Source organism: Microcebus murinus, chromosome 12 (assembly GCF_040939455.1).
Source record: "Microcebus murinus isolate Inina chromosome 12, M.murinus_Inina_mat1.0, whole genome shotgun sequence".
NCBI classification, from domain to species: domain Eukaryota; kingdom Metazoa; phylum Chordata; class Mammalia; order Primates; family Cheirogaleidae; genus Microcebus; species Microcebus murinus.
The window spans coordinates 16,676,349-16,685,219 of record NC_134115.1 but is presented as its reverse complement, the minus strand read 5'-3'; the positions used below and the strand labels follow the sequence as shown (position 1 = coordinate 16,685,219).

General features: G+C 39.6%; 1 long non-coding RNA gene across 1 annotated transcript in view; it reads right to left on the bottom strand.

Moving 5' to 3' along the window:
• LOC105879522 (uncharacterized) overlaps positions 1 to 7,727 on the bottom strand; it is a 94,399-nt gene extending 86,672 nt beyond the window's left edge. The window contains exon 1 of the long non-coding RNA XR_002224612.2: positions 7,597 to 7,727. This is a non-coding gene — a long non-coding RNA (uncharacterized LOC105879522). The remainder of the gene's footprint in view (positions 1 to 7,596) is intronic.
• Positions 7,728 to 8,871: the final 1,144 nt, after the last annotated feature.

Below are 8,871 nucleotides of genomic sequence, written 5' to 3'. Positions count from 1 at the left end.
GGATGAGGTGTCTAGACAATGGAGAACACCAGAGAGGAGACTGGAAGGAGGGAAGGGGAGAGTGGGGTGAGGGCATTTGTCTTCCTGGCTCTCTCCCTGCAAGACAGCCTTGAGCTGGGCTTGCCATGTCCCTGTACTGGAAGGCTACTGTGCCTTTCAAGGAGGCCAATTCTACAAGACCTTCTTTTTCTGGATTTCAGAAATCGATTGCTCTCTTTTTCCCTTTGGACATAGAGGTTGTGTCAGCTTGGCTGCTGCTTCCCCCAGATTCCTGCACAATCGCTTGTGTAGGGGTTATACTCATACCTTCGTAAATAGCTTTGAGTGCCATCTGTTTTCTATTAAGACCATAATTCACACCCTCATTCATTGGACAATAAATGACAGTTATTATAAATAAAGGTGGGTGATTATTACACTTCCTACATATGTATAAATACTTCTGATACCACAATTGCCTCCTAGGTGAATTCCAAACATAGCATATATAGGCAGAAAAGCAAAGAGAGAAGTAGAATTGGGGTTATCAGCTGGCTACTGGTCCACAAACCTGCTCCCTGTGCTAATAGACACAGGGAACTGATAGCACAGTCCTTTCTCTGAAAGGCCCAAATTTTTGAAGAGTAGTTCAGTTCTTCTAACTTTCATTCAAAGCTATACTCAGTGCTGTATCACAATTATAGCACATCAAACATTGCACTGTAATTACCTGAGTTCCTGCATTTGTCTCCTCCACGAGACTGTGAGCAATTCCAGGAAAAGATCTCTGTTTTATTCTGCTTTATACCTCTACCATATAGCATGTAGACTGCCACATAGCAGATACACATTAAATGCAGTTGCATTAATCAATGCATGCTTGAATAAACGAATGCCAATGGGCCCAGTGTATTCCATAGTAGGGGCTCTAAACAGAGGGACTTCTCACCGTCTAGTCACCATCTGGCTTCCAAAAGCAGCACCGAATCCAAATATGACCTTGGTACCATAGAAAAAGAATCTTTCTCATCTGAATTGCTCCCATCTGCCTGGCTACAACCAGCATAAGGTCCTGAAGCTGAGACACACCTTCATTTGTTAAAGGGGGGGGGGAGCAGATGGTAAATTAAGGTGCTAATGCTCATTAATTCCTAATGGAGGCTTCCTCCTGGATGTAATTAGAACAAAAAGAAGGAAGAGCCAAAGGAGGAGTGTTTGGGAAATAAAGTAGGCAGCTGGAAGAGGTTTATGAAAGGTATAAACCCTCAGGGAGCTTTCCATTAGAGAGGATAATAATATTAGCACTTCGCAGTTACATAGTTTGTTCTTTACAAACAGCAAACACTTCCACAAACATGATTCCAGTGGAGGCTCAGAAAATGATAGTGATATATGGAGGAGAGTTTTTATTTTTCCACTGATATAGTTCACTGCATGACTGTGAATGGGGAGGGTAACCTTCAGACCAATTGTAAAGACCAAGTGCCTGTCCACCTAGCTCAGCCATCACACTCTACATTGATTGTCCCTGCTGTTCCCATCACCAATCTCTTAAAGGCTTTGCAGTTGCCTTCTATTTCTGATTGGCAAGTGGGACATAGAGGTTATGAGCCTTGGGATTTTAGTTCCTTATGGCCTCTTGGAAAACAATGTGATCTGGAAAGAAGGTAACTCTTCCCATAAGGTCTGGTTATTGTTATTCCATCTCTTCCCACTGTTCCCAACACAAAACAAATCCTATTCACATATATTGTTCCATAGAAATTGAGAATTAAGTACTGTTCTTTGATCTAAGAAGTATGTAGCATAAATCTGAGATATCAGCATTAAATATAGAGCCTTCATTATTAAAGGCTTGCTGGTAAGCCTAGGTATTCATATGCAGTGTCAGTCTATCCAAGAAGAAGTAAATTACTTGCAAAGTGACTCTTTGCCTTAAAGTATACTTGGCCCTGGAAGCCTCCTTCTTCCTCTCTTAAAGGCACATAGCTGACATGGTTCAGAAGTGAGTGGACAAAGAGCAAGGAGGATGTTCTGTTTAACTAGTATCAATTGCTTGTAGCTATCTAGTTCTCAGTATCTTTTTCCCCCCAAGGAAGCATTCAGCCAAAATTTTTATTGGACTGATGCCCAGATGTGCTCCATTAATTCATGCAACTACCTCTGGTGGAATGCTCCAGGCATTATCATCCACGAATCCATAGAGCACAAAAATATTTATTTCTAGAAATATTGTCATTTGCATTATATATGATCCTAAAGTGCCTTTGTAAATTATACCTTCAAAATGGATGTCTTTTGATATTATAATTACCTTAATTTCACCAGATGTATCATCTTTTACTTATATATACAATTTAACTAAATTGGTTTTAATGAACCACATCTTGATTTCATCAACATCATTACAGGGCATTTTTGATGATGGGTGATCTTTAAATCTGTAATGGGTATCTTTCTGTAACTTTAAGTTTCATTGATTCAAATTTGTCTTCCAATCGTACCTTCCTGAGATGTCTTACGGCTCTGAAGGAGCCTTCTAGACTGTGGTTTATTTCTGGTATTATAATTATTAAGTAGCCAAACAAGAACTAATTCTAAATTTAGCATGAAACCTGTTCATTATTAGATGTTTTGGTACAGAAATATAGGGCACTTAAGTGTTCAATTAGTTATCTTATCCTAAGAAAAAAAATCACCAGTACCTCAACATGGTAGTAAGAACATCCTTTCTCAAAATATCATTTGACTAATTATATAGTGAGCACTTTTTTCTACCCAAAGTTTCCAGGAAATCTTTTGGAGAACATGCTTGTTTCAGAGGAGGAGTCTGAATGAATGACGCATTATTCATGGAAAGCAAAGAAGTACTTTGATCTACTACACTATTTTTGAAAGGAAAAGAGAACCATAATGTATGTATTATGAAGATGGTCTGGGACACACAAAATCGGTATTATCTGTGAACTCTTGAGCAAGGCTTCGGACAGAAAGCAACAATGTTACTTAGCTATTTACTTATGGGCCAGATACAGGAACTAATTCCTGCTTTGTGTGAGGGAAAGGTGATCTATGTATAAATATCTCTGGGGCCACTATCATTTGCACACACAGCTGGCAGATGGCTTGCAATGAAGTAGTATAGGAAGCAATATGGATTTGCAATAGGAAAATTTATCTTAAGGCAAGATTTGGGTAGAAGATTAACTATGGATAAATATTCCCGTAGCCTGGGAAAGCTCACCAAGTCCCAAGACGAGGAAAACTCTTGCAACCAGATAGGGAGTTTTCCATTAGATTTCTGGAACCTTTAAACCTCAGAATCTATTTGGCCTGTCCTCTTCTCTTCAAAGGTCACCCTGACACAATCTTGGAGATAGGAGAGTGAAGCCTAATCTTATAGACGTTCGGAGAAAAGGAATTTCAGTTTCCCAGGTTAACCAAGTTGCTTCCATTTAATTTATTTTGTAAGGCCACATTTATCATGCTGAAAATTCAGCCCAAGTCCACCTGTTCTTTCTCTTAGCAGCAGCACGTTCATTCATTCAATAATTATTTATTGAATGCCTCTTCTATGCTGGGCACTGCTTTGGGAGCTGGGGTACAACAGAGAACAAAAGAGTCAAAATTCTTCCTCTCGTGGTCTTTATTATTCTAGTAATAAGCTGTTCAATTCTCAGTAACATCCTTATTTCTTGTAAAAAATTGGGTCAACTTCAGTGATCAAAGCTAGTTTTGTTGGAATTTAATTCCTTCGACAGAAAGAAAAAAAATTCAGCTACATGAAAACCAACATTAGGTTTATTCTCACAATTTGACAGCGTTTTTTGGCCAGTTCTTATCTGCTATTTTTCATTCCCGTGTTCCCTGAAAGCATACCCTCAACTGAAGGACAGTTTTTCTCCATCCTGGAAGGACACGCTGTTCAACCACATATATATATTGCAGGGGCACATCTGGAATGGGAAGAACGAAGGTGCCTAGCCAGCCATACTGCTCAATAAACCCTGGGGGGAAAAATGGATTTGCCCTTACATCATGTTTCCTAAGAAGGAAACAGAGAAAGTCATACAACAATAACCAGTCCTGCTAACTCTTAACCACTGCTACTACCGCCATTGTGCTTTGGCTTCATAGACATTAGACCATGTCATCCTCACAGCAACCCAATGGGGAACAGATGAGTAAACTAGAGTTGAAAAAGCTTAAGTGGCTTGTCTACACTATGAGCTCTAGCAGTCTAGCAGGAATTCGCACTTGGTTCTTTCTGATCCCAGCTGCCACCCTCTTATGGAAAGCATATGATCCCATTAGGCTAATGAAATCATAGAAAGGAATTATTAAACTCAGACCATCGTTATTTCATATCCCACAGAATGGCACGATACAAGACAAAGAGGACACAGGTTTCGAACATCACTTGTGCATTTCCAGTTCCTTCTCTGAGTCTTACCTATTGCAGTGAAAGCACTGTCTTTGTCCTCAGATACAAACATACCCCAGTAAGAGGAAGACCTTCCCCTTCATGCCTGTATTGATTAAAATTTAAAAGAAAGAAATATTCCGTGTAGATATCTAGTTATATACTCTGGAGAGAGTAGCTTCAGATGCTACCACTTCTGAAGACAAATATCAGACAGAAACGAAGTTCATTTCAGTTTGTTCGAGGAAGAACAAAGACTCACAGCTCTGAGAATAAACAAAGAATCAGACCTTGTCAGGACATTTTGTTCTAATTAACTGTAAAAATGGTTTCACAGTGCAACTATGTAAAACTAGCTAGGAGTTAATTGGAGCCAGAAAAGGTCAAAGGCAATGATTGACAATCAAGATATGATTGTTATTGCATGTGTTTTTGATTCATGGGAGTGTTTTTTCCTGCATTTTCCTTTTCTTATTAAACTTAGAATTTTATGGTTTGCCAGTGTGTTTGGAAAAAGAACAAGTTAATTTAACATTATTTTGATAATAAAGCATATTCTTTGTTAAAATGTAAATCCCTAAAGCCTTACTCTCCCAATTCCCCTTCTCCCAGAGCTCCTCTGTGTAGTACTAAGCCCCAGAAACATTGCCTTGCTCCATGGAATAAAACAAAACTCAAATCATCTAGTGGCAGCAATTTAAGTGAAGACCCAGACTACAGGACAAAAAAAAAAATGCCATTTAACTCCAAAACGCTACAACTTCATGCTCTAAACTGCTCATTTGACACTCATCATAAATCCCTGAGTAATATTAGTTGTCTTTTTAGGTAAACTCACTAAAGACTTCTTGAACATTTCCCATGCACAAAGCACTTATGCTAGATATTTAGGGACAAGAAGGCGAATAGATGTCCAGGCTCTCTTCTCTGCAGTCTACCATATAAGAAAGAAATATATGCACATAAACCTGACCTAAAGTAGAACATTCTGGGATAAAAAAAAAAATAGCACGTTTTGAAGAGTAATGCTAATTTGATATAATTAACTTTCATACTTTCTGCTTTATTGCAAACCTTTGGAAGCTAGAAATTCACATTTTCCAGAATCTCTGCACCTAATGAGTGTTTTAGTCCATAGTCTTTCTTTAGTAAGGGATAGAATCCAACTTTAATTAGGTGAAAAAATATTGGCTTGTGGAAGAATATACTGATATCAGCTTCAGACAAGTTGGATCAGGTTTTCTAAGGAGGACATAAGAATTTCTCTCTCCATTCCTTGGCTGTGGTTTCCTCTGCACTGGCTTCATTCTCTAAAGACGTTCTTATAGTGGGATTACAGATAGCCCCAGAAGTATTGCACTTGGTTAGTAACACTATCAGAAAGAGAGCTTCTCTTTCCAACAAACCTGGCAAAATGTCATAGAATTGATTCGTCATGGCTTGCTTTACTGTGCTTCCCTGAAAATAAGACAGGGTCTTTTTTTTGAGACACAGTCTCACTTTGTTGCCCAGGCTAGAGTGAGTGCCGTGACGTCAGCCTAGCTCACAGCAACCTCAAACTCCTGGGCTCAAGCAATCCTGCCTCAGCCTCCTGAGTAGCTGGGACTACAGGCATGCGCCACCATGCCCGGCTAATTTTTTCTATATATATTAGTTGGGCAATTAATTTCTTTCTATTTATAGTAGAGACGGGGTCTCGCTCTTGCTCAGGCTGGTTTTGAACTCCTGACCTCGAGCAATCCGCCTGCCTCGGCCTCCCAGAGTGCTAGGATTACAGGTGTGAGCCACTGTGCCCGGCCTAAGACAGAGTCTTATATTTATTTTTCCTCAAGGAGACACCCTAGGGCTTATTTTCAAGGGATGTGTTATTCTTTTTAAGTACAGTACAACAATCTACATTTATTCAAATATAGTTAAGTCGTCTTCTTCTGGAACATCATCATAACTCTCCAAACCCTGAATTCCGTCCTGAATTTCTTGCGACTCTATTTCCTTTAGAACCATTGGCCCCAATCTCTCATGTCAAGCAATAAAGCTCTCATGGGGCAGATGAGAAGGGCTGCTCGTCTTCTTTACTGCTCCCCGACGAAGTGCATGGGTTGTGCAGATACGCTGCGTAGCCACAGCCACCACTAGGTCTTATTTTCAGGATAGGGCTTATATTGTGCAAATGCTTAGAAATCCTGCTAGGGCTTATTTTATGGGTAGGTCTTATTTTCGGGCAAACACAGTAGGTTGTGCATCCATCAGCATATGAGCCATTAGCCTTGGGCCAGAGGAAGGGACTCCGCTGGGCAGTCTAAGGCGTGTGCCCACCACTGGAGCAGACAGAGATGCAAAGCAAACGACTGAGTACTTCAGGAGACCCCTGGAAGGAACACCCAAGTGTAGTTACTACAGGAAAGGGAAATGTTTCCCAGTCAAGACAAACAACACATGCCCACCACAAAGAATTGCCCAGCAAATGTTAGTTAATTGATGCATTGATAGTAAACCTGAGATAAGTGAGATGATGATACATATGGTGCGTGATGAGAAACACAGCCAAAAGAAATTGTGAAATGAAGCCACAGAGGTGGGCAGTATCCTACAAGGCCATTTGGAAATGAATCAACAGAAAGGGGCTGTTCTGGATTGTTTGCAAAGTCTGAGAAGAAGTAAGTGGGTCTGTGATCAGTAAACAATCCTGAGGGCTTGTTCTGTCAAAGTTTGCATTCTTTGGTAGGAAGGAAAACAGTGTCGTAGGCATCAGAAAGTGAACACGGTTAGCTGTCTAAGATCACCAGAAAACAAGAGAAGAAAGGTAAATACAATGGAATTTTTGAAAGTCAGCACGTGGATCACAACACTTACAATTATGAAAACTAGGCTAATACTACATATTTATCAGACATTCTTGTACTACATTTTAAAAAAGCCCTAACAAGTCACAAGGAAAGGGTACTTCTTATTTGAACTATGGATTCATCTGAATTGGCAACAATAGACATATCCTTCAAAAGAAAATAAACTAGTCCTATGAAAACAATGTCTATGAAAACATTTAATACATTATACATTAATACATTATATTTCAAGATAGAGGAACCTTTAAAAATGTGCCGTGTTTTCTCTTAAATGACTCGATTTATTTGGTATTAACTTAAACAAGTTTTCATCAACTCTTAATATTAAAAGCTTTGGGTAGTTCTTACTTTACCAAACCAGAGGGCAAGTGTAGGTTTCAAGAAGCTATCCAGCCCAGCTACGTGCCTCCAGGGAAAGCTGCACCCATGATACCACAGACCACTGTCCTCATGCGTCTAGCTTGTCATCTCGCAACTCAGGCTACTTGCCCACCTCCTTGCAAAAGTCCATTTCACATGTAAATGAATCTTTATTTGCACTGGATGAAACCATTTAATAAGTTAGCCATTCCCAAATAATCCTGAATATGTTATCTCTAAAAGGTTAGGCATTTCCTAATTGTACCACAAACAAGGGAGATGGTGCCTTATATGGAAAAGGTGCTACAGGTCAATCAGTATCCGCTGACTTACTACGCGGAGTATCAAGCCAGGGAAACCACCTTTTGCCGTGATAACGTTGCCAGGACCTAAAACATTTTCCCCACTATAAGGAGCAGTAGGACCGAAATGAATCTAGTCATGAACAAAAACAAAGAGATTGAATGGAAACAGTTTGTATAAAAGCATACACTTGACATTTCCACTCTAAACATACAGATTAAGGGGATGTCTATCAATGTAAGTCAATTCAAAGGTTGAATCTGACTTTCTCGTTGCTCAAGGAATGATTTGCAGCTATTCGTTGGCCTTTCGTTTTAGTTTGACTGTTATTTCACGCTGTACTTGTAATTCTTCTTAGGAAGCACTAAGAACACATTTCTTTTTCAGTCGGGTTTATTGAGGTATAATTTACAGCCAGTAAAATTCACTCCTTCTAGTATACAGTTCTAGAAGTTTTGACAGAGATAGTCACACAACCATAATCAAGATAGAGAATAATTCCATCATCCTGAAAAGTTTCCCATGCCCTTTTGAAGCTGACCACGGGTCCCTAGCAACCTCAAGTATGTTTTCTATCCCTATAGTTTTACCTTGTCCAGAAATTCATACAAACATAATTATAGAGTATGCACCATTTTGACTTTGGCTTCCTTCACTTAACACAAATTGAGATTCATCCATGTCCTTTTGTGTATCAGGCATTGGAGAAGTGTGGATTGGGATATTTCCCTTTAGAGTCTCCCGTAGTTATTTCCGAAGGCCAAAGTCAATGTGCAAGACCTGGGTCTCTGGCCATTTATAGCTCTGTCATGGTTAAGAAGAAAAGGATATAAGTATGGCCATTTGTTCCTTGGCATGCCAGGGAAAGGACAAACACTCTCTCGGGATAATCATAACCTGTGGTCACTAAATCTTACGCTCATAAGATTCAGGCCTTTGTTAGTCAAATAGTTGGGCACT